The sequence below is a fragment of the Mustela lutreola genome, chromosome 4, assembly GCF_030435805.1.
Source record: "Mustela lutreola isolate mMusLut2 chromosome 4, mMusLut2.pri, whole genome shotgun sequence".
NCBI classification, from domain to species: domain Eukaryota; kingdom Metazoa; phylum Chordata; class Mammalia; order Carnivora; family Mustelidae; genus Mustela; species Mustela lutreola.
In genome coordinates, this window is record NC_081293.1 from 188,483,979 (window position 1) to 188,510,899 (window position 26,921).

Consider the following 26,921-nt stretch of genomic DNA (forward strand, 5'->3'; position numbering starts at 1 on the left):
GGATCGAGTCTCATGTTGGGTTCCAAGCTCAGTGGGGATCTACTTATCTCCCTCTCCCTCCGCCCTTCCCCCTGCTCTCTCTCTCCTATAAATAAATAAATCCCTTAAGAAAAGAGGAGAATGTACTGGAGTCGGTGGGCCTTCATCCAATATAAGTGGCATCTTTGTAAGAGGACAACGTGTGAAGACAGAGACACAGGGAGAATGCCATGTGAAGACAGAATGGGAGAGTTGTGCCTACAAGCCAAGGAGGGCCAGAGAGGGCCACACAACCTCCGGAAGCTAGGAAGAGGCAAGGAAGCGTTCAGGGGAGAGTGGCTCTGCAGACACCTTGATTTCAGACTTCTCACCTTCGGGACAGTGCGACAAGAAAGTTCTGGTGTTTAAGCCTGGTACTTGTCAGAGCGGCTAAGGAAGCGCACTGGTACAGTGAACATTTAGGCTACTCTGAACTAGAGCAAGAAGGGTTGGGGATGAACAAACAATATAAAAGAAAAATTGAAAGGAAAACCAGAAAATTGATCTCAGTGAATCCGAAATGCCTAAAAACCCACAATGGCTGGGGCACTCAGCGTCCTCCTCGTCCCCAAGGTAGGCCGGCTGCTTTAGATGAGGCGATGCTCGTAAAATCGCTTCACACACATAAAGGGCTCCAGGTCAAGTTCAACCTTTGTCTTCGTTTTAATTAAATAAAAACACAAGGCCATGTGTCGGAGTAGCCCACACGCATAGTTTCCACCCACAGGCCTGGCGACGTAATTTGTGGAGCCCAGGACAAAATGAAGATGGGGGGCCCTTCTTCAGAAATTAAGAATCTCAAGAAATTGACAGCCGTGGATCAAGCCAAGCTCTAGTCATGGTCCCGTGCTCTTGAGTCCATGAAGCCCTGCCCTCGGCCGGGAGCCAGACCTGCGTGGTCTCAATGCTAACCTCCACCCAGGGCACCACAGGACTGGCCGTGTGGAGGAGCGAGGAGCAAAGGCTTAGGGCTGGGAAAGAAGGAACGATCAGGGAGCACTGCGGGGGGCTTGCCTGGTCCCACCAGGGGGTAGGTGTTGGGCAACAGGGGATTAAAAAGTACATCTCCGGTTAGATGGGCCTGGGTTGGGGAGGGTCTTTGGTACCAAGTCTATTTGCACAAGCAGAGGAGAAGCATGGAATATTTCTGAGCAGGAGTCCAAGAGGGTGGAGAGGGAGAAACAGGAGGGACTGGAAAACAAAAGCTGTAAGGTTTTAAGTCTGGGTAAGGACCCACCTTATAAACTGTTACCGAAAGAACTGTTTCCCTCCAGTTCTGTCTGTGCGACCCCTGCCTGTGTGCGGAAGGAGTCCGCGGAGTGAAGGCGTATCACTCCCACCCAGACTGGCACCCATTGGTCACACATATTCACTTTTTGGTCTCCTTTGTCATAATTTGAGAAATGACAGAAAATGCCTATAATTTTTAGTATGTTTAATCTCTTTGTTAGTAAAATGTGTGATTCAGTGGCGAGGATCTGATCGTCTTTTTACCATGGTCTCAAATCACTGTAATCCTGTGAGCATTTTTTTTTTTTCCTAGATTGTGTCTAGGTCTTTTCATGCAACTTTTCCATCCGCCCACTGCTGCCATGCAGCCTCAGGAATACGGTCAGTGAGACCCGTGGACGACATGCCAAAGTCACCTGTTTACACCTGCCATTATTTCCTCCTGGCCACAAAGCATGCGTAGCCGTCCACACTAATTCCCCTTTATCCCACATACCTGTGACCAAGCGGGAACCCGTCTATCCCACGCTGCTGCGTCAAGACCTCAGGCTCGCTAAACGGTTCCTCTTAGCTATAAAGTCAGAGTTGCTTTAGCTTAAAATGCCAGCAGGGACCACGAGGAGCCTCTGGGCTTCATGTCTGAATGAAACATTCAAACTTTTACTACTCCTCACTCTTACCACCATTACTAACAGTACTGGCATGGCTTTGGGAAAACGGAACAATCCAGGTCCTGTTAATTTGCTTTAATCCCCCTTTCTTTCACTCTCCCCAATTGTTTCCTATAACTCTTTTATCCTCCTTTAAAGCGAGAAAAACTGAAAAAATTATTGACAAACTTTCCATTCCCGTCAAGAGAATGAAACCTCTGCAGTGCAAGTCATCAGGCAAGCACGAACTGACAAAAAAGACAGGGTTCCAGAAGAAAAATGATTCCTTAAACTCTTGGAGAAAAGAAATCAAACTAACTTAAGTTCCACGGGAAGCAGGAAAATTTGTAACGTCAGATCTTTTTATCCCCCTTGCACCTATGTATTCGTTCTCATGGATAAGGTAGGCGGGTTAGGACTCTGTATTACATTTGTATCAATTAGTCAATATTAAGAAAGTGTGTAATAATAACTATAATATAGTTAATACGTTTTATATATGTGTAATAATAAATATAATAATAGTATTGATTGATATTGGTTCTGGATTTTATGTCTGGTCATTCATTAAACACACACACACACACACACACACACACACACACACAATGCAGGAACACTATTGTAGTTAATTAAATAGAACACTTAAGTGGCACAAACTCCTGGAACAGAGAAATGCTCACAGTGACCTAACACAGTGGAAATTGATTTCTCGCTCTTGAAAGCAGTCCAGAATGGGTGCTTAGCAGGCAGCCTTCCACGCGGTGATTCAGGGATCCACGCTTCCCCTACCTGCACATGGGACCTCGGAGTCCTTCCCTGCTTCCCAGATTCTTATGGGCCAGGCAGGGAGTGGTATCCTGTCTTCCGTCCACAGTCCACGGGCCAAACTCAGTCATGTGGCCTCATCTAACTACAAAGGGTGGTTGGCGAATGGGTCCATCTGAGCGTCCAACGGAAGAGAATGTTCTGGTGAATGCCACACCATCCCCACCCCTGCGGCAGAAAGCTAAGCTGTCAGGGGTCCGAGTTCTGCCCTGAGTCACATTCAAACAGAGGTTCAGCCTCAAGAAATAATTAAAATGAGAAATTTCAATGGGAACCCTGGCTGCCTCATCCAACAAAGCTTCAGAGAAGAACTATAGTCTTAGTGCACCAATTTTGTAAGTCTTCTCTCATCTGCCTCTTCTCATGTGTGTATCCCATATACACGGCTGTTCTACCTGCCCAAATCCTCACCTTCCAACTCTGAGCTCCCAGATTGCTTTGCAACTTAGATCACTCAGACTTTTTCCTCCCTTACACCCTAATTGTGCCTCATTTAACCCTCTGGGCTTCAATTTCCCCATCTGTGAAATGAGAAACTTACACCAGATGACCTTTGTGTATTGAACACTCAACAAATATTTATTAAGTGCCCACTGGGCTAGGCCAGCTCAAATATTCTCCCATGCTATGAAATGGGCAAAATGCTTAAATCAGAGGACCTCTCCCGGTGTGGCTGAAGTTTTATAAGAATGCATATCCCATGAGTCTAACAGCCCCTTCATGTGATTAGGAGATGCAGGTTTCTGATAAGAATAAAGTCCTTATGTTTCTGTCATTAGGAAATAGTCAACAAAATTCACTGTAACTTGTGTAAAGCAGCTTATAGAACTGGAATTACCATTTCTTTTGGAAAAGGCATTGATGCACCTTGACCACCAAGTATTTTCAAACTTGATTGTTTGTATAGTGGCTAAAGACTAGAATTGCCCGGAAGTAAGACACTGGGTACATCCACCCATTCCATGGAATATGATGTAGTTATTCAAAATAATAAGTTTAAGTTCTATCCATTGACCTAGGGAGAGTGACCATGACACACCAAATGAGAAGAACTAAGTCTGAGATTCAAGTGCATTGCAAAACCCCATATTTACAAAAGAAATGTAAAAATCCCTAACTATGCTGTGTATCTTTGTTTGGCCCAAGTGAAAGGAGCAGAAGGCTGTACTTGCAGAAGGCAAGACATTACACAGTTTATAATCCCCAACTAAATATGAGCACTGGTTGGGAATGGAGACTATGGTAGAAATGTGAGAGGATTCACTTTTTCTTTACACGTCTGTGAAGTTTTTTTTTTTTTTTTTAAATTTCTTGCATGATCACATAGTTTGTAACTAAAAGAATTTTAAGTATAATTTTAAAATATTGACAAAGGACATTTTCTAATGACATCGGTGAAGGGATGGTAATCCTCATGAAACACAGAAAGAAGAATTGAAGAAGAAGAAGAAAGAAGAAGAGAGCAGAGAAGAAGAGGAAGGATGTGTCTGTGTTTCTCCACACTGGAGGATTCTTTTCCCTGGGAAGATCTTTTCCAAAGCAGGGCAGGGCTTGTGTGTATATATTAAGTTGCACTATTCCTCGTAGAAGTATACCCCAAGATTCTGATTCCATGCTTAGCAAGCTCTCTCCTCCTCAGAAATATAATTTATCAGTTCCATGTGTTTCAGAAGGTAGGTGTCCTGAGCCCAAATATTTGGGCCCTGGAAGGATATATCTCTCACTCTAAAGTAATACACTGGGGCTGTGGATAGGGAAAACAACAAAGCCAGTCTGTGGTTTGGTTAGAATGAATCAACTCGTTGGCTGCTGATAGCTCTTGGGTAAACTGATAAAACAGAGTTACCAAAACCACAAAGCTGAGACATGGACCCCTGGCTCCACAAGACTCTACAGAGATACAATCCCTCTGAGATTGAAAGACCCATCTGGCCTCACCCATTATCATTCTGTGGCTTGTTTCTGACCTGTGTTATCACTCACTCCCTTGTCTATTCTTTCTGCAGTTCCCAGAGGTTGATGACTTTGTCTTTTAAGTCAAATTTAGCAGAGAATTTGGCCCAAACATCTGCCTACAGTCTAGTGACAATAAAACCAACCAATCAACTGAAGGGTAATAGAGACATGGGTGGTTACTCTTCAGGAATTCCACCAAGTGAAGGTGGGTGATTGAATCTCAGTCACTAGGGATGAGGCAGCTTATGGGTTTAGATGATTGCAGGTGCCTAGGCGAGGTTTTAGCTATGAAGGCAGCTCTGCTGGGGTGGGCAGATGAGGGGGAAAGAAGGGGTTGCTTTTATGCTTCTCCATGAGATCACCTTAGAGAATGTATTTTTTTGAGTTGTAAAAATCATTGAGTATCATTTGAAGCTTGGATAATAGAATGTTAATAGAAAACAAGTCCAGGGGCACCTGGGTGGCTCAGTGGTTTAAGCCTCTGCCTTCAGCTCAAGTCATGATCTCAGGGTCCTGGGATCGAGTCCCACATCAGGCTCTCTGCTCAGCGGGGAGCCTGCTTCCCCTTCTCTCTCTGCCTGCCTCTCTGCCTACTTGTGATCTCTCTCTGTCTATCAAATAAATAAATAAAAATCTTTAAAAAAAAAAAAGAAAGAAAAGAAAAGAAACCAAGTCCAGATGGCAAAGGAAAAGAAGAGCAAATACAAATACTTGGGGTGACATTATCTGACCTATACCATGTGGGTCATTTGTCTGCAACCCACCTAATTCAAGGCCAACTAGGTAAGATGTTCAAATCGGATCACAGTTTCTAAATACATAACTAGTTATCTACTATGTGAATGGCACAAACTAAAAGTTCACGAGGAAGAAAAACAGCATAAAACATCCCAGCAGGAATTCTATTATTAGTCTTTAGTACATTTAGAAAGTATGTATTGAGCACCTACTCTGCATCAGACACCATTAGAGTGTAGAGCGTCCTTTGGTGAGTAGCTCTGTCTCACAGCCTTGTAGTTAAAGACAAAAGAGAGACCAGGAGAAATGAACAAACAAAGGAAAGCTTGAATTTTGAGCCAGATTCTAGGGATGGATTTGGCTGGGAAAGGCAGAGAAGAAAAGGAAACCTATTCCACACCAGATGGGCCAGCATGATCGTGGGGACGTTTACAAAGTGCCTTACAGTTTGCATGGCACTCTGTCGTCCACGCTACGGAGGTGAAAATGAGCAAAGCTTGCCCGCTGCTGAGATCAGCCTGAAAGAGCAGAGGTAATCATGCCTCCTTGCCCCTCTGCCCTTTCCTCTTTCCTGATCAGGGTTCATGGTTTCATATTGACTTGCTAATCTAAAGCCTTTTAGAGAGGGATTTGTCAATACAGAGCTGGCAAAGGATGTGTGTGTGTGTGTGTGTGTGTGTGTGTGTGTGTGTGTATGTAGTGTTGCTTCTGTAAGTCATGCATGTGTGTGCACCTGCACCCTATGTGTCCACTCACACGTGGCATGGGACACTTTCTATTGGCGGTGAGCAAGACATTCCACAGTTTATAATCCCCAACTAAATACCTCCTTGACTTTGAGAGACTTCCCTTTCACAGCCTGCCTTACTCCTCATCCTTTGCTTCACCAAACCATATCCTACCTCCACCCTTTGGTTTTCAGATCAGCCCCTACCATCTTCATGCGCTCTTTTCCAGCTCTGAAAGCAACTGATGATGATTCACACCCCTCCTCATTTTTGCAGGGGTTCATGACAGTGGGAGGAGGTGTACTACATCCCTTTGAAGATCTGATGAATACCTTGGGCCTTGAGCACATACACACAAAACATCTATGCCTAATTTCGAGAGATTTATATTCCCCTGGAAACACTGCTTTTCTAGATCCTATTTGTTGGCTGACAACTATAAACTTCGATGCATTAAAATATACGTCTATACTATTTTGCCTAACATATATCTTATCTTCATAATTAGAGTAACCTTGAAAATAAAGCTGTTTTAGATTTTTTTTTTTTTTTTTTTTTTTGGTATCCCTCACCGAACTAGGTAGAATGTAAATGGGGGTATTTAATTGAAGAAAGAAAAGGACTGAATAAACAAACTGTGGAATGACCATATAATGCAGTATCACTCAGTGATAAAAATAAATGAGTTATCAAGCCACAAGGAGACATGAAGGGATATTAAATGCATATTAATAAATGAAAGAGGCTGGTATGAAAAGGCTGTGTGCTGTATAATTACAACTACGTGACATTCTGGAATAGGAACAGGCAGGACTATGGAGACATTAAAAAGATCAGTGGTTTCCAGGGATGACCGGGGAGAGCAGAGGGGATTTTTAGGGCAGTGGAACTGTGCTGTCTGAGGCTGTGATCGTGGGTACGTCATTTTACTGCTGTCGAGACCCGTAAAATGAACAACACAGAGTGTGAACCCTGGTGTGAACTGTGGGTTCTAGTTAATAATAACATATCAATACTGGCTTGTCAATGATAACAGATGCACCACATTAACCTAAGATGTCAATCACAGCGGAAACTGCCAGGGTGGGCAGGGGTATATGGGAACGCTCTGTGTTTTCTACTCATTTCTCTGTGAACTTAAAACTACACTAAAAAATAAACTCTATTAATTTAAGAAAAAAAAAGAGTTTTAGATTTCTGACTGCAGCCTCTAATGACTATTGGGATAAAGACTGTTCATCTCCCCCAAAGCAATGTATGTATTTTAGTTTTCCAAAAGATGTGTCTATTGGTGTGAAACCTGCTGCTTGACATCGTGTCGACACAATATGCAGGATTTTTAAATGAACTAACTGAATGAGTAAGATATGTTCTCATGATACAGCCTCAGTCCAATCCTAATGTCAATGGAAGCCTCAACACTGAGCACGTGAATTTCAACATGAAAAAAAAATCCATTAAAGTATAATTAGTGAGTCTTAGACATAAGCGGAAACGGGCCTACAAAGACATTGTCGTCATTTAAAATAGTTCTCTCTTCTTGTTCTATCTTTATATTCTCAACAGACAATTTGAGGAAAAGCCCTAACCACCTGGAACAAAAGGAGTATTTGGAGCCCCAGAAAATCAGTTCAGTGAGTAATGGGACCAAATTCAAATGGAGCCAAACTCAACTTCGAAGGAACATTGTTGGGGGGCGGCTGACCCAGGTGACTCCCCCTCCCCCCAAATTGATGATTCCGAGGGCTGGCCAGGGTTTTGGTCACACGATTAGCCATTTGCTCCCAAATTCCCTTACATAACATTTTCTTGCCTGGTTAGTAAAAAGGCTGAAATGATGGCAGGAGTTGTTCCAAAGTCCTATTATTCTGTCAAATAGGTTGGGTTAAACATGTAGTGATTCAGCTTGTTGGGCAGGAAAGTGCTTCCTTGTGAAATGGGAAAAGGAAAGTTTTCCCTCTATCTGGAGCCATCTTGTCCTATCTCCAGCAAGCCCGTGAACTCTAACTCTTTCCCTTCTTGTTCGCTCTTTGGCTTTGAGGTGAAAGGAAAGAGAGAATATTAAAGGTCAGCAAACAAAGACTCACAGGTGGTAAGTGGGCTTCCCTCAAGCCCCCCGTGTCCATTCCCAGCTGAGAACCACACGGCACCCGAGCCTCCTAAAAAGGGCCCCCCGGCCCTCACGAAGACTCCTTTGACCTCAATCACCGATCTGGCCGCACGAAGCATTCGTTTGACACCATTTCTTACCTTTATCCATAATTATAAAAATAATGCTTTCTAGATAAAACAAAGAGGCTGCTGGTTAAATTCTTCTCCTCAGCACGCTCATGATATGCATTCAAAGTGCGTAGCCTGGGGGTCGCCATTGTGTACACACAATAAATCTTAGTTTATCTGGAATCCAGGCAGTCATGAAGCTTGGATGACAAGAATTTTTTTTTTTTTTTTTTTTTTTTTTAAACAGACAGAAGTCAGGGAGGGCAGTCATTGCTCAGACAATGAGATTCAAGCAAGTGCTGTTCGGAATCTATGAGCTCCGTGGGGGAGAAGATGGATGAAGCAGGCGCACTGAGAAAGAAGGCAAGCCAGAAGGGAAAGAAGGAAGGAGGAAGCGGGGAGAGAGGAGGACACAACAAGGGAGAAGCAGAGGGGGAGAAGGAGACTGTCAGCAGGGGAGGCGAACGGGACCGGGACACGCAGGGAGACCGAAGGGGCGGGGTCGTGTTCACTGAGCCCTGAGCCAGCAAAACCAGGTAAACCGTTGTGCAGACCACATTATTAGCTGCCTACCAGATGGCTTCCGAGGGACGTGAGAACGGAAAGGCAGAAAACAAAATGTTAGTCAGTTAACACTGAAAACAAAAAGATCTGGGTAAATTTTGAGAAGTGTGAGACTAGAAACCTGGTAGGCAGACGACCAGTGTCTATACATCATACGTGATGTGTAGGACCTATGATATAGAGCACATTTGTCCCCAAACCAAGGTGACGCGATTTCAAATAAGGTCGTTTCGAGCCAACCATAATTCATGCTCCTGATGGTGACCCAGAAACAGGACAGGAACCGAAAAGAAAGTTCTAAATTTTCAGAGAAAGGTGAATGATATTTGTGTTTTGAGGAGTGAATGCAGTTTGCATGGGAAGTGTACGTTGCTGTATTCTAGCTTCTGGAAAACTGTGGATCCACGCATGGAAGACAGACGAGGACAACGATCCAACAGCCTGAACGGGTGTGGGGAGGAGACCCCGGGCGGCGAGGTGTCCTAACGGGGAATCATAATTGTTCTCATCAGTAGCGCCAGCTGGAGACCAGGACTTGCTGTGACTACTTCCTGTCTATTTCCTTACTCAATTTCCACAATATCTCTATGCAGTGTATTTTATCATTAGCCCAATTTTGCAGACTGAGGCTCAGTTGGAAGTAAATTATCCGAGCAAATCATTAGGAGAACCAGGATTCAGACCCAATCTGGCTCAGGAATCCATGTTCCCAGCTCGTATGTTATATTCTATGTCACGGCTGCACAGTCTTCGTTTATACCTCGGTCTTCCTCTTGCGTGTTTGTTTGCAAACTGACCCCCAGACCAGAGAGCAGGCCGACACAGAAGAAACAGAGCTGCCTCTTCTGGCGCAGACTGCCAGGCGGCAGGTGTACTAAGCGGGGTATCTTACCTAGAGGCATGTCCCGGGCGACACGAGCCAGTGGCTCTCAGCATCCTTAAGGGGCCTCACTCACATATTCAGAGCAGGCCTCAAGAACACCTTGAACACAGCTCCCACTACCGAACCACAGGCAGAAGGCGCATTCCACGGACAGGGGACGGGTGAGGTGCTCCAACTGCACACGTCCAACTCACGGATCCTGTGGAGGTCATGCCTTCTCGATGACCTTCTGCAACACGATCGGTTGAAATCAGCAGGTGGGGTTGCTCAGGATATTTGAGGGAGGTCAGCTGCCCGAGGGCTTCCTTCCTGGACTGGCCGTGCCTCGTTCCTGACTCTGGTGGAGGAAGGATGCGTCCTCCTTTGGCAGCCTCTCCCGGGCCCTCCTCACTTCTCGACAGAGGCGTGAGGCTCCCTTGGTCCTCTTCCATCCCCGGACACACACCACTTTCTGGTAAGTTGAATTTTGGATCTCCTTCTCATTTGGGTTCCCTCCTTGCTCTAATATCAAGAACAAATCGTGGCTTTGTTCTCAGTGGGGCATCCACTGGCATATTTTAGTATTTCCTTGCCACAGAGCAAGAGTTGCCCCTATTTTTATTAAAGAGATGGTTTCGGTCCTCCCAGTGGTTTCTGGGGCTGGGAGCCGAACGCCTGTGCTCTGCTGCTCTCCCACCAGGTCTCTCTCCTCCCCTTTCTCTCTCTGCTGGTTCTTGACACATTCTTCTCTTTTGTTGTCCAGTACGCTTCTTTCTCATGGAGGCTCTCCAGATGACCTCTTCCCGTACTCCTTTTCCATCCTCTGCTCCCCCAGCCTCTCGTACTTCTTCCTCTAGACCCTTTCCTGGTGGCCCTGTGCACTCAAGTTCTTGCCACCATCCTCACGTCCATGGTACTCGGTTCAGGGTCTCCAGCCAGATGAAGCTGGAGACAATTTTGCACATCCAGCTATCTTCTGGGTCTCATAGACCAGAAACCACACAAGTCCTCTGAATCCTCTAGCTCTGGCTCTTCAACGTGGACCGGGTCCTATGGGATTTGGTATCCTCTCTCCCTGTTCCCTGATGCACTGTGTCCCCTGCTTTCTGCCCAGCTCCATCTTGAATAACCTTGTCCCCTGCCTGCTGGTAAGTAGCCTTCTGGGTAGGAAATATTACCTGATCGGTAGCATGTGAGGCCTTTCTGGCATAAATACTCCCACCATAGCCAACTGCAAACGTATATGATGTCGTTGAACGTAGCGTTGAGAAGAGGTGGATAGTAGCCACAATTAGACGGTGTTTTCACCAGACATGTACGATAGGAAAAAAACTCAAGGGCACAGATGACCGTAAATTGAGGCAAAATAATCAGGGAGCGGTACATTTTTAAATATTTATTGTCTTCATTTTTAATATGATTTATTCAATCACAAACTTACATAATTTACGTTTTAGTAATTATAATTAAAATAATTTTGATGATTTACTATTTAATAATTCATGACCGCGTGTAACAGGCTGCTTGCAAGATGCCTGAACATTTAATGATTGGTCCTCATGAGCCCACTCAAGCCAGCTCCAGGGCGCCCATGACCCCTTTCTCAGAGACCCCGCCTCTCCACCGACATCTGTTCAATGCTTATATTTCCTTTAAGAGTCAGCTCTGCTCTCCATCATTGCTCTTACACGGCTCATGTGGCCATGATCTGTCTCTCCACCTGTCTCTCCCCTCCTTCTGCAAGAGCTTCTTGAGGGCAGGAGCAGTGTCCCCTTCATCTTAATCCCAGTACAGTGCCTGGTACCTAGCTGACGCTCTGTGAATTGTTGTTGAAAAAACTGATGATGTCTTTCCTGTTCGCTTCCTCCTTCCCTCACCCTTCTCCCTTCTGATTCACTAAGGCTATGGGCTGCATTACAGAACAGTGAGCCAGGTCTCAATGAAACCAATGTTTCATTGGTTCATCAACCTGTGGGTTGCATTAGCTGACACAATAGACTAGAGCATCTGTAGCTATGCATAGTTTACTCATATGTTGGAGGTAGGAAAGGGCATATTCTCCCAACCAGTCGCCAGACATGGAGTCCCCTTGTCCATGACTGCCATATTTGTGCTGTAGGATGCAAATTTACCACTTGTGGGAAAAGGATCATTTAAAACAGTTGTACATTGGATGTCCTTCGGCCCTCTATGCTCAAACCTAGTCTTTTCCGCTGAACGAGATGAACATCTTAAGTCATCATGCTGACTGACAGAAAACCAGAACAGTCCACCAGGAAGCATTCTCTGGTGGGCCTGAACAGAACAGCGAGTAAGCGTCTGTTATGTAACAGGTGTATTAGCAGTGGGAATGGGTCAGTGGAAAAGGAGTCTATAAATGTACTCATGATGCTGGTGATGTTTTTTCAATTTTTCAAGTGAGCGCTTGTTGTTTTAATGACACAGACTCTAATTCCTCCGCATTTTTCGAGTTGCTCACATCTCTGGTAGCTGATTAACCGCCTAGGCTATTATCTCCGGATACCGAATTCACCGCACATCTGCAGAACTTAGCCCCAGCCTCACAGGGAAGTGGTAGCTGCGCGTTCTCTAGAATTGTTATTTTATGCTTCACTGGGATGACTTGTTTATATAACGGAATCTCTTTGTTTTCTAAGAAGATTCAGCAGTTCCATTAAGCAATAGCAGAAGCAGTAGTCACTTCTTCAGAACAGACTTCAATGTGAGCAAGATTTATATTTCACAAATAAATATTTAAAAGCAAATCATAACAGAGTGAAAACCAACACTATCACACATACCCAAACTACGCCAGCTAGTCTGGGCCCATGTCTCGTAGGAATTAAGTGTTTATAAAACCTATGTCGATTTTACTCTGTCTCTAAAGACAAGCTCAGTGTCTTTAAGATTCTGCCTGCACACACATATCGGTCTGAAAAGCGACCGCAAAAGCCCGAGGTCACACGAATTTCATCTGAGTGACCTTAGCCTTTTGGTTTTAATTTTTTGAATTTAATTTGAATTCGAGTAAGTAGAATTTGAAAGAACTGGACTCGACCTGAAAATATTGAGACTTCTTTAAAAAATCTGTTTTTATAGGGAAACATTATTTCTTGCCTCTGCTGGGTATAAATGTGTATGTACTCTGCACATACAGTCGCTCTTTGTTACAGCGGATAATGGGTCACACCTGAGGTGAACAGAAGTTTCCCAAGAGTCTGAGGTTCACGAGCAGAGGTGTGGTGTGGGTGATGGGGGTAAAGTTGTTCTCAGTAGACGTTTCAGAAAGAGAGCTGTGCCTCATAATTAGTCTGAAAGCCAAATTATTCCCACTGGAGAAGGACAGAAAGGCATGCACAGGCTCTTCCCACGTCTTTGCAAGCAACATCTTGGGAGACCTGACTGTTCATTCTTGTCATTCTTGACAATTCTGGACTAGAGATGATCCCATGGCATGACTGGGGCTCTTGAAAAGGGAAACTGTGGAACGTATTTTTGTGAGGAAAATCTAGACACGGTCTATGGAATCAATAACTAATTGTTAAAGCAAGGAAGGAAGGAAAAGAAGAACTAAAAGGAAAGGACTTTTTCACTCAGACAAGAGCCACAGGAGTACTTAACCCTAAAGATGGAAACAGCAAATGACCTTTGGTGAGGGATATTTTCTGAACGTTTCAAGCAGGATTTGACTGCTTGATGACGCTTCAGACGGCTTGGAAAAACCGCTCTTGTGAATGAGAACTACCCACCCACCCCCACTTAAAATGAGCAAAGCCTTAAATCAGACAGTGTCTCTGGCCAGGTGGAATATTTCAACCACGCACTTCCTGGCCTGCACCCTTTAGAGCAATTGTATTTCATAAATTTCAGGAAAGTGCCTGGAGCTGGTGGGTGAGACACGGGAACGTCATAAATCTGGGCACAGTGGCTTCTCGTTCCCAAATTCAAGGCTCTCAAGTGCTAGTCTTGGCACAACTAGAATTCATGCCACAGAGCAGTCTCCTGCAGGTGGAAGCTCAGTACCTTGGATTTATTTCTTGCCGCCATCCTTGAGAAGCGGTGGCGTAGAGGAATGCTGAGAGTGCTCTCCTTTGTCCACACCCCGTAAAAAGCTACACGGAGGCGCTGTCCAAGGCAAAGATACTTCAGTTGGAATGTTCCACATTCTGTGGCCAATGCTGGGTTCCTCCTGAGCAGATACACACGAGCACAGGGAGATGACACTGACCCCCTATCTTCAGGGTGAGGCCCTCGGAGAAACGGCGATGGAGTGACCGAATGCCTTCCTTGCACCGTTGGCCTCATCTCAGTTGCTCGCAGACCAAATCGAACATTTTTCCAGAACTTCCCCTCACCCCCATTTACAAAAGTAATACATGTTCATTCTGGATTTTTGGAAGTTCAGACAAGTATAGGAAGAAAATTTCCTTTGCTTTCCCCATGGGTCCACGCAAAAACACGTCTTTTGCCATGTATTGCATTTTGTGGATTAGGCATAAAGAGAGTACTCTTCTTAGAGACTAGTTTCAAGATGACTAAAAGGACCTGAAAGGAGTGGAGGGGGGCTGTACCACTTCACCACATTTCCAACTCTCTTTTGGGGGGAGAAGATGGGGATCCTCGGTGTCCTGGCATTGATGAACATGGTACACGGTTAGCTTCCCGTGAAATACAACAGTTACTACCCCATTCAAAGCGCTTCAAATGTCTGCAAACACTTGACGGGTCACTTGGTGCATCTTCTGAGGAGGAACCCATTCTGTTTAAGGACAATGAGTGGAGAAGAACATCTTGGGCAAGCCATGGACCTTTCATATCCAGTCCTCCAACATGCCATGTTCCAGAGATCTTCCAGGACTGGGTCAATGATGTCCTTGATGTTTGACTACCCTCCTTGGAGGCAGTATATCATTTCCTTCATGTGTCAGTCATTCCACAGTACCATAGAAGGACCAACTGCATGTTGGCAAAGAAAACATGCTTCTGGTCAAGGGGCTGAGGAAAATCTATTGCCCACTGGATTGCTAATGGCTTCCTGAAAAGTGTCAGAGATGAAAGACAAAGTGTAGGGTTCTTTAGGTTAGTCCCAATGTTTTTTTTTTTTTTTTTTTTTTTTTTTAATACTCTGCTTCTTAGGAATAAAAACATCCATCATAGACTTATGGACGATAGCCACTGAAACTGTCCTCAGACCTTGGACTGGGGCTCCCGAATCCCACATAACTGTTTCTTCTCAGTTATGTAACTGAAACTATCTGACCTTGTGTCAGGACCCCTAGAACTCACGGACTGTGGGTTTTCTAGATCTTTTTTTTAAAACTGTGTTAGATGTTAACAGTCACTAGGTTCAATGAGGACAGGTAGAAAGTACATCATTTTCGGCCAACAGCAGGCATGAATCAGAGTTGTGATACTTGGGACCCAGACTCCAACCCAGCCAGGATGAATGAGGCGAAGGCAACACAGGAGCTGGCTCGACCCATCTCTTCTCTACTCTGCACAGCGATGTCTTTGCCGCCCGTCTGTTGGTGTGGATCTGGCTGTCATCTCTCTGTCTGGCCTCCTGTGGGTGGCATTCCTTTTGGACTATTCCTGTGGCTCTGATGCTGCCTTCCTCCAGCGCCACCTTTGCTCCCTGTCTTTCCTGGGTGAGGCACAATGACATTGAGAGAGTGTCAGCCCTTCCCTGAGAAGTCATCCCAGCAAGAAGAAAGAGCCTCTGGCTCCGTAGCTCTAGCTAGAGTTGAAGAGCTGGCTTCCCTTTGACCCTCAGCTCGCTTCCCCTTTTCACCCAAGTTTGTTGGGAAGGTCAGTAGTGTGGTACATTTTGAATTCAGAAATCTGGAGTCTGGATTGCTCTCAATGCAATGGCTGAGCTGTATGATTAAAAAAAAAAAAAAAAAAAAAAAAAAAAAAAAAAAAAAGTTAGGCCAGGAGTTGAGCAGCCCTAGTGCTAGTCTTGTCTTTGCCAAGAGTCACCGCACCTGACTGAGATGGAGTGTAACTGCTTGGTCAAGTGGGCACTCTGTGCCTGAATCACAGGGGGCTGCCACTCTCAGACGGAAGAACAGATGTGGGAGTGACTGTTCAGGTGAGGAAATGGCCTGGGGGAAATCTTGAGCCTCTTCTAAAGTTCTGCAGCAAGGGAATGGCTGCCTCACAAGGAAGTGATTTCCTCCCAAAGTGGGAGGAAATCAAGCAGAGACCAGTTGACTAGGTGCCCAGGATGCTATAAAGGTGGAAGACTTGACTAAGAGCCTGTACTCTTTCGTTGGTTTCCCAAGACGATTTTCCTGGCTTTTGCCAAAGGTGGTGACTCTTGGCACTGACCTGGAGTCCTCACCCAGACTCTGCATCCTGTGGTTTTGCCTCAAGTCTGGAGTGCTGGGTCGCCAAGGGGCAAGGTCCCTGAGCACAGGGCACTTTTCTTATCTACCCTCCTCTCCTGGCGTCTATTCCTGAGCTCCTGACCTAGCGAAAGTTCCAGACTGTTTTCTAAACGGTTAATGGCGTGCTGGCTTCTTTGATCTCAGTTGCGAGCCTAACTCCTGTCTCAAATCCAAGGTGGCTTGACTCAGTTACAAAACCTGTTGGGAGAGGGGAAGGGGTCCCCACGATACCGACAATGAACATCATTTGAATCTCAGTTTTATCATCCAGGTGTTTTGATGTAAGATAATACAGATTCAAGGCAGACATTTCAGGCCTGTGAGGGTAGCTTATGGAGCAGGACAGATGGAAAGACAGGACAGACACGAGAAAGCCCGTCAGCCAGCCAGCTGGACGGGGAGTCGTCCAGCAAAGCTGCCAGTGGTCGAGAAGCCCCAAGGAGCTCTCAGCCCTTATCTTGGCAATTTCCCTAGTTTTGAGGTAGCCTGACTAAGCAGACAGAGAAACACGGTCACTCCATGAGGGGACTGCCTCTTTGGAGATGTATTCATGGTTCATTTGACAAAGCAAAAACAGGGACTAACACACCCCAAACTGATTTTGTTGGTAAACATCACCCAACTGTTTTCTTATTAATTTACCTTGGCAATACCTCTCCATTATGTAATTATGTGGGATTTCAGACCCATATTTACTTCTATCCCCCACACACCTTATGTTACCTCTTCTTTCTACTACCATAATGAGAGAAAGGACACACTTTTTTTTTTTTTTTAGTTTCTGCAGAACCTCGAATAATCATATTGTCAGGTGAGACAGATGTCTACTCTGAAACCCTGGGTGACTGGAGAGTGCAGGGGTGAGACCAGGGTTGGGGTAAGAGGAGGTCATGACCGAAAAGAGAAGCAGCAGAATGGGGAACTCCTATTCAGCAGGTAAGCAGTAAGCAGGCATGTCCTGCCCACAGGATGTGCAGCATAGATGTTTCTGGAAAATCTAGAAGATATCTGGAAGAGCTAGAAAAAGCAAAGTGGCAAGTAGATAGTATGAAAGAACATAGTTTCAAATAGTCACATTGCTTCTTAGGGAGGACTGGACAGTTCTGGGCCACTATGGTGTCTGATCAGGGAAAGAGGGGAAGTTGAATCCTCTCCTGGGGGAAAGAGGAGAGCGTTAGAGACAGAATGGGGGAAATTCAGGAACAGAAGCCAAACAGTTTGCTAGTATACTGCAGCTCTCTATAGAGCAGCATTCTGACCTGAGCTGTAGGGACAGGGAGGACATCCAGGAGATTTTCTTCACCTGGATTCTGATTCATTTGCTTTGGGTAGGACTCTGAGAATGGTCCCAGAACCAGAAGCATCTGCATCACCAGGGAATTTGGAAGAAATGCCTATTCTCAGGCTCTAGTCCAGACCTGCTAAACCAGACACTTACCTCCCAGTGTTTTAGCAAGCTCTACCATGTGTGTGTGATGCCCTCCAAAGTTTGAGAACCACTGTGCTAGAGATGTAGGAAACTCAGGATGCTCCTTCTCTTAAAAGCAGCCCCCCTCCACTGTTCCTCAGAAATGCCATCCCAGTCCTGTTTCCCGCATCCAGGCTTGGAACCCTGAGGGTCCCACCCCAGTGGAGCAGGGCAGGCATAGACCGACTCACTCAGGGGCCCTAGTCACCTAGGAGCTTTGCAGACAAGACGGTTTGACAGCAGGTAGAAGTCGAGTGTCCTCGAGAAGACAGCCCTTTTTCTCATTTGTACAAAGGCAGGGCTTAGTCCAACAGTGGGGCTCCTTGCGAGACTCTCTTCTCCCCCTCTGCTTCCCAACCAGTCGTCCAGTCCTGCAGCTGCGCTACCTGCGGAACTGACCCGAATCCACCCGGATGTCCGCTGTCCCGACCCCCACAGTCAGGTGCCTCGGCCCTACATCTTAGGTTGCTACAGTGACTCCCTTACCCCACCCCCCGCCCCCACACGGCCGCCCTTGCTTCAGTGTCCCCCAGCCCCACCGTCTGTCCTTCTCCACACCGCCCGGCACCTGTCCGTCCCTCCCCACTGCAGGTCCCCTCCCTCCCGTGCATGCTCGGCACCTGCCAGCACGCCTGTGCAGACGCGCGGGGCACAAGAACCTTCGCCAGGTGGTTCATTGCGCTTGGGGTAAAGTCCACGCTGCCCAGCCTGGTGTCCGGAGGCCTCCTCCCGCTGGCCTCTCCCTCCCCTCAACCTTATCTCTCACGAGCCTTCATCAACCCTCCTCCCCAGCCAAACTGGTCCACTGGCAAACCCCCGATAAGATAAGCAAGTAAAATTAGAGCCGGCGAACCCGGAACAGGTACAGGCAGCCACGCGGGGGTCAGGCGGGGACAGTTTCAGAAACTTCACACGCTCAGGGGTCTGGACGCTCTCAGGCCTTCGAGTTCAGTAACTCCATACTGGGATCACGTGGAGAGGGGTCCGTCCTAAGGGCGCAAGGGCTCCACGGCTCTTTCTCTGTACCTTTTCCTTTCCGTATGGGCTTTGGGGAGACTTTGTGGTTATTTCAGCTAACTGGTACATTTCACAGAAAGACAGTCAAGTGCTTGGATGATGGGGACAAACCTCAATTTATCTCGGGTGCTCCTGCAGAAAGCCCGCCCCTTTACCTTCCTAACCCGAAGAGCGCTATTGCCATCTGGTGGCTGCTACCTGAAACACAGGCATTCATTCCTTCACGCCTGTCACCAACACCTACTGAGTGACAGCAGGCTTTCTCCTGGCCACTGGGGCTACACTGTAGAAGCTGAGTCACATGCCCTCTGTTCTCAGAAGGCTTACATCTAGAGTACAGATAGACAACTAGTCAGGCAACATCAATGGAGAAAGCCTGGGATGGTATGGCAGCACACAAAAGCACAGCTCATCATCGTGGGTAGTCCTGGAGGGCTTCCTTGAGGAGGTGACATCTGAGTTTTGTAGACAAGATGGGGGTTGGGGACATGAGACTATAGAATGGCACAAGGCCTGTCATGACTCCAGTGGGCAGGGAAAAGGCAGCCTTGGACCTCATCACACAAACCAGTGTGGATGAGGAGGGTGGGGGGAAGGTAGTACCAGTAAAGCCAGAGCTTGACAGAATGTTCAGGGTACAAAACTGACTTCTTCAGGTGGAGTAAATATGTCTGATTCACATAGTCCATTTGGGGCGTGGGGAGTTGATTCAAGCAGAGCCACGTCTTAAGACAGTCTAGTTAGGCGGACTAGTCTAGTCTAGTTGGTTCTAGATGAGAATCTTACAGACACGGCTCCGATGGGTTCACAGAGCTGTGGGAAAGCTCCTGGCTGAGACTTCAGCACGGAACCGCAGCTGACAGCGAGTGCCATGGGACATGGGCTGGGGAGAGAGCCAGAGCACTGCCAGACAGCAGCATCCTCTCATCTTACAGGCTGCTTGCCCTTTGTCCCTGATCCTGAACTGACTATTGGGTTTGGCCTTTTTTGGGGGGAAGGGGGCTCAGTCATGCCACCTTCCACCCTGTTCTAGTAGCTGGCTTCCTCTGCAGAAATCGTTGGACTGAGAGCATACCCAGGATGGGACCTACCTGGGACAGGAATGCTATGTGTTCGCCAGACTTCTCTCTCTCCATTTCCAGCCTCCTCTGCAGGTAGGTGCGGCCACGTCTGAATTGTGGCCAAGGACATCAGGATAGCTGATAAACATGCCACTCCCAGGCCTGACCTGTAAAAACCTTCCTCACACCTTTTCTCTTCCCTTTTCCCCTTCACCAGCTGGTTGAGGACGACCCAGCAGAGGCATCTGCAGGGTAGTGGGTGGCGGGGCCCCAGAACGGAAGGAGCCTGAGTCCCCAGTCACTGAGCGGAAGGCTGTGTGAACGCCCACATTTGGACTGTCAGGTGAGTAAGCGATAGATTCCTGTAGGGTTAAGCCCTTGAGACACGGGGGCTTCTTGTTACTATTTCTATTCTATCCATTCTCTTTCCCTTCCCGCCCCATTGGGATTCCGGTCTTGTTTCTGTATTGCTGTTCTGGGGCCTGGGATCCCACTACTGGCTTATGTATCTATTTCCTTGAAAGCACTGCTGCCAAAACTCCTGATTAACTTCGGCTTTGGGATCCCCATCATCAGGTCCCGCGCATGTGTCCCCATGCCCTCTTTCCTCGGCGTGGGGACTTTGCGGTACTGACTTGCTGGGAATACCACGGCGGCCATGCATCAGACTCTGGATTCTGCTTGTTGGGTGGGCAGGCAGTTTGTCTCCACAAGGCCTGCCCCACCTCCAGTGATAGGAGGTGAGAAATGGCTGATCTGGGCACTGGCTTGCCTGAAAGCTCCAAGACTCGCCTTAAGGCAGTCAAGACATCTGCTGACTCTCCACGTTCACAGGCGCAACACTGTGAGATCACCGACATGTAGCCACAATCAGCCACGCGGCATGCCAGGAGAGATCCAATGATAATTTTTGGAAGTACTAACATCTGACGAGCTGAGATCATGGGTGACACAAATTGACAGAGAAGCGGAGATGTGAAAGACATAGAGTGGGTCATGTCTGATTAGCGGTATCAAGAGCAGCCTGTGGTCAAGGGCATCTCCCGCCTTCTGATGAAAGGCACAGTCAAGGTCTGAACGGTAGCCCAGCTTCAGGGCCCCCACTGTGTGACTGGGGCGCCCGGCGACCTGTGGATGTTAGACTGTCATCTGATGAGCTCCACACTCATTTTAATAGTGAAAGCAGATGGGACAGAGTTGGCCTGAATAGCATTATGTCACTCTCCTGCTTGAAGCCTTTCCTTCAATGGCTCCCTGCTCCTTTTGGAAGGAGGGAGTACATTTTTCACAGGCCCCAGCAGATCTTAGGTGTTCTGACCGCTAGCTAGCCTCCTGCAGCTGCCAAAGACTTCCACTGGCACTTGCTGGGTGGGCCCCAGTCTTGCTGGCCTCTGCGATCTTCGGGCACACCCAGCACGGTGCCAGCACCTGGCACAGACTCAATAGAGAAACACTGATGGCTACACTGAAAGGCACAGAGCCCTGAGAAACCACTGCAGTTGGGGTCTGGGGAGCAGAGAGCGGTGACTGGAGTAGATCCTGCTCTAGATACGAGCTCTATGAGATTGAAGACCTGTAGCTTGTTTGCCTCACGAGGGTGTTCCCATCGCCCAATGCCGGCCACTTGCCAGTGTGTTCGTGGAGCCAGTGGAGTGAGCGTAAGAACGGACGGGTGGGGCACCTGCATGGCTCCGTCAGATAAGCGGCTCTTGATTTTGGCTCAGGTCATGATCTCAGCGTCCTGGGATCAAGCCCCGCCTGGGATTTGGGGATCAGCAGGGAGGACTGCTTGGGGATTCTCTCTCTCCTTCTCCCTCTGCCCTTCCCATTGCTTGCTCTTTCTCTCAATGAGTGAATAAATCTTTAAAAAAAAGTGGATAAAGGGAGTAGTGACCAGAATGAGCGAGACCTCACAGGTGGAAACAACAGCAGTAGGTGATTAACGGACGGATGTGGTGGCGGGGGGGGTGGGGGGGGAGGAAGAGTCAAGGATGAGCCCCAGTTTCCGACGTGGGAGCAGAGTGGAAGGAGTGACTTACTGAATTGGGGAGCACGGGATGAGGGTGAAGTGTCTGTTAGCGTCTGTGGGATATCTGGGAGCAGGGCACCGGCAGGCAGGGGATGAATGTCTGAGCCTTGGCCCCGAGAACGGGGCTGGGAGAACAGATTCGGGACTGACCGGCTCACAGATGCTAATTAAAGCCGCGCGAGTGTACCCGCTCGCAGTGTGACAGGCGGTGTGGTCGCACAATGATACGTGAAGTGTGGTCCCTGCCCTCACAAGCAACACAAAGTCAAGATGCGACATAGATCTTACAACTGTTCGCGAACCCGTCCGTGTCTCCATAGCAACCTCGAGGAGAGGAGAGAGTTCTGTCCTCATGGCGGGAGGGGAAACCCGCACAGATGGCCGCTGTCCCCCACCCCCGCCTCCTGGTGCAGGAGGTGGCTTCACTTCACGCGGGTTCCCCCGTAGTGGCACCTGGAAATCCTGTTCCAGTCGGTGCAAACCTGCGTCTTTTCCCACCTCACACTTCTCAGGCATGGGGCCGAAGAGATGACGGAGAAGGCTGCGTCAGCTCTGCCCAAGCCTCCTTCTCCCTGGTTCTGCCTCTCCACGCCCGCCGCTCGGCCACAGCCATTCTGGGGGTGGCCATGATGACCCACATTGCCAAATCCAAAGATGCTTCGGCAACCACCTCACTTGACCCTTCTGCAACATTCACGCCCTTGGCCATTTCCTGCTCCTTCCAACCGTCCTCCCGTGGCTTTGGTGAAAACATCCCCAGACCGCATATAAAGTGCTCGCCGTGTGTCATGAGCTCGGCTGAGCAGCCCCACGGGCACCCTGGTTTCCTCATGACCACCTTGGGAAGCGCGTACCGCTGTCCCCACTTCACAGATGACAAACTGAGGCACCGAGGGGTTCAGTAACTTTCCAAGCTAGAGGACTCTTCAAGGAGCCGGGTCACTGGAAAACCAAGTGCTACATCCTCGCGCAGGAACACGGGGTCCCTCTGCGGGGTTTCCTGCTCTCTCAGACCATCCCTCTCCTCGATTGCTTTTCAAGCTCCGTTTGGACACCATCAACCCCCGCTGCCATGCCCCTGCTTCCCCCAAAGTTGCTGTTCCTAGTGTTTCTCCCATGACCTGCTTTTAAACACCCGACCTGTTCTCTGTGGCCATGTCGTCCTTATGGTGGCACCCCCTCCACGTACAGATGGCTCTCGAAACGAAAAGCCTTGCCTGCTTCAGAGTTCTCTCTTGACCCGGCTGCCTTCTAAGGACCTTCACCGGTGTGGCCACCAGGAGCTCGGCAGTCTCACCCCTGAAGCCACACTCATTCCCTGGTACTCATTCCTCTTCCCCAGTCCTTCTTGTGGTGCATGGCACGCATGGTCTCAAGCAACGGAGCTCGAAATTGGGGCGTTATCCTCAACAACCCCTTCTTCTTCACTCCCATACTCCATCAATGATCAGCTACGGTCGATCCTGCCTTCCCAGCCATCCCAAAGCACAGTCTTCTCTTCCCCATTTCCAGCTCGACGGCTTCATGCAGGCCAGTATCTCTTACCTAGATGGCCAAGCAGCCTCTTCGCTGGTCTCCCCACCTCAGGTCTGACCCATCCCATCTGCCTCCTGAGGGAAGTTTCTAAAAACAAGTCTCATCGTGTTATTGCTCGACTTAGGTCCTCCTCTGGCTTCCCATGGATCCTAGAATAACGTGTAAACTTTTTGGCATGGCCCGCAATGGTTTGCGTGACCTGGTCTCTGAGCACCTGCCCCTTCTCCCTACTTGCTGCGGCTTCCTATACCTCAGGGCAAGAGTGAGCTGTGTTCTCTCCGCTAAGCACATCTGTCCCATTCTCATCACTTAGTGACGTCACCTGTCCAGTCTAAAGATAACGTGTCGTCTGTTCAAATTTTTACCAATCTTCTCCCTCCTGTTTTTGCCCCCCACCCCCACCCCGTACATACTTGTCACAGTATCTTTCACACTGAGGACACTTAAATATTTACATTTCTGCTTCCCTATCCTGGGAGGAACATTTGTTGGTGGCGAGACCTAGGTCTTCTACATTGGGATTCAATTCCTGGAGCCCAGGGCTTAGCAACTGTTCAATAAATGTTTGTTAAAGAATGGATGAGCCCCCCTCCTCTGACCCCACATTCTCAGAAATTGGACGGAGAAGCTCTAAGATACTGGATGGAGTTGAAGAGCTTGTTTTCCCCTTCCAGAAGGGGCCCTAGTGTCATCTGCAAGGAGATAAAACAGCTCATAGGTGCACACCATCCCTGCATCTTCCTTAACTGTAGCAGCTCTGTGCCCCAGGGGGGAAACATAAAGATAAACTGTATCCCGACCATGGGCTGGCTTGGTGAACTATATGCATTTTTAAGCCAAAATGTGACTTTAGATTTAAGGGCAGAAATATTAGGTTTCAAGCCAGAAGATGGGGGCCTGAGCCTGGCCTCCAGATTTCAGTCCTGTTACATCTCTGAGCTCCAGCCTCCTGCTCTCAGAGCCTGGGAATGAAAGGTCTTGCTTACCTACTCCTCTGGGCTGCTCTAGGCTGAAATGAAGTTCTGTGTAAATGTTCTCTGAACTTCTATGGTGCTGGATAAGCACCCATTGTCCTTTCACTCAGGGCCCTACTGGGCAGGGAGAATGTCTCCTGTGCCTCAGACCGCCCTGAGACATCAGGCTTCGGGCAGGCCAGCTGGGAGCCTTCAGCAGAGAAGGCAGGCACCACTCAGACATCTGCATAGGCAGTTTTTAAACACAGAGAACATGGAGGAAATACCACAGAATTTATGGAGTGAAAGCTTTAAAAAGAAACACAAGACTTAAGTCAAAACAGTTGACTCAACTCTGGGGGAGATGTCTGCCTGGATGTAGGAAAAAAAAGGGATGGACTTGGGGTGGGTTGAGACAGAAGGAGCAAAATTCTGTGGGGTATCCCACCAAGTAGGGTAAGTGGGCAGCTCGACACACAGCCTGAGGGAAGGAGAATTGAAACTACCTCTGGGTGGGGGGGGGAAGCATCCACCAGCCTCTTTGGAATGCATATCTTTGGGTGCCCCCCTCCCACTTCGAAGACTGTCGCTTGGGATGTCCTTCCCCAAGGCCATAGCGATATGTACAAGGATGTTCACGGCTGCCTCATTTGTAGTTGGGAATGATTGGAAACAATTCAAATGTCATTCGGCGAAGTCAGGCTGAATGAGTCAACACGACTGTTCTGTGGGATCTGAGGAAGCCAGTGATGTACATCTATCTCTAGGTGTGACGCAGAAGGCTATGCATGCCATAGTAAGTGAAAAAGACGAGTTGCGGGAGGGCACGAGTATGATGATCTTGTTTTTATAAAAACTAAGAATATACCTCCATTTGTATTTGCACAGAAAAGGATGTAAGAGGATATGTGCTAATTTGTTGACAGAGTTCATCTCTAGGAATTACAGAATTTTTAAAGAGAGTCCTAGAAAGTTGATTTTTTAAAAATAGATATACCATTGAAAAGAAAATTCAGAGAGTAAAGGCCTAATGTTTAATTATAATAAGCATCTTGGCGACAGTCTGTCCTTCACTGTGGAAAACCCCCAAAATGTCTCTGCATTGCATCATAGATTTCAAAATTGTGATACATTCCTAATCATGTTACTCTCTGATAAAAAAATCCTTGCTCTTGTTCATCTCTGATCCTTCCACTCCATTTTGGCTAATTTACTATCTGGAATCACTGAGTTTTATCTCTGCTTTGATGCTGGTGTGGAAAGGGGGGGGGTGCTGATCTCTCCCAGCCTCCCAAATCACAACTCACATAGGAAGGGCTCCAGAAATACCAGTCAGAGAAAGGAATGAATGAACTCAGTCACTTGGGGAGCTGGCAACCCCGCAAGGAAGTCAGACAGCTCTGAACTGGCCACTGGGATTCAGAGATGCTCTGGGAACAAGGTAGGACCTGTGCCCGGCTCAGGCTGGGGGGTGAGCAGCGTGTTCTAGATGAAGAGCCTGAAGAGGGAGATGGGAGAACCACATTTTATCCCTACGGGATTTTGTGCCCGTCACTTTCCCCTTCTGGGTTTTTATTCCCTCTGTAAATGAGAGTTGGGTTCCATCACATTTCTCAAAGCACGTTCCTAAGAACCACATCCGGATGTGCTCATAAATACCCCTTCACAAGAATTCTGTGGTCACAGAACGATGCCGTTCCCTGCATGCCACTCTCTGAGCTTCACAAGGCACATTAGCAAGTTCAAGTCTCTGAAAGGTGGCTCAGGAAATACGCTTACTTATCGATGCTTACACCAGCATTTTCTCATGTTTATTTCACTTTGGAATCTTAAAAAAATTTTTTTTTTCCCTGAGCTTCTCTCTGATAGATACACCGGCCTTAGTAATATCTGAGGTCCTTCCAGCTCTCTGAATCCACGGCCACAGTGATGTGCTGCTTCTACACCTGCTAGCTCTGCCCCCAGGCCCCATACTGTGGCTCCTGTGATTGAAAGCACCATACTTCACCGGACCCTAGATGGAGCCTAGCTCTGTTTTGTTAGGGGAGGAATACACAGATCCCTTATATTCTCAGTGTAGTCCTGATCAGATATGGACCGAGGAGATGTAGACTATGGAGAGGGGAGTGGACATCAAAAGGCCTGGGCTGGAGTGTGAGGTACATAGGTGTGGCTGTTGGTGGCACCTAAATGGGGATGAAAAACAGGTAGGCACGGCACATGGCTGGAGAGAAGGGAAGTACTGGGAAGGTACCTCGTCCTTGTGTGCTTTGCTATCCTATTTGTGGCTGTGGCTTCCCTCTTCCTCTGGATTTAAATACTATTTGTATATTGTGCCTTCCATATTTGCATATAATCTTTTGATTAGGAAAATGGGCTTTGGAGTCCTACATTCCATGTCTGAGTTTCTTTTATAAAAGGGAGTTACTACAAAGCTTTGCAGGACTGAGTGAGTTAACACATGTGAATGCTCTTAGAATAGTAACTGGCCCATAGTTGCTACTCCATAAATGGCATTGTTGTTATTCATTATTATTATTTTTGTTTTCAGCCAAGATTCTTCTCCAACTTGATAGCTCCACTCAGATGTCTCCCAGGCATTTTAGACTAAACAGGACCCAAACTGAATTCTTGATTCTTCCCACCAATATCCCATCTTCCCCATCTCACTGTC

At 47.5% G+C, this 26,921-nt stretch overlaps 1 protein-coding gene across 1 annotated transcript in view; it reads left to right on the top strand.

Moving 5' to 3' along the window:
• The first annotated feature begins 19,929 nt into the window (after positions 1–19,929).
• The window catches only part of TBXAS1 (thromboxane A synthase 1), a 166,364-nt gene continuing 159,372 nt past the window's right edge, over positions 19,930–26,921 (top strand). The window contains exon 1 of the mRNA XM_059172016.1: positions 19,930–20,072. The gene's annotated coding sequence lies outside the window, so the exon portion shown is untranslated. The remainder of the gene's footprint in view (positions 20,073–26,921) is intronic.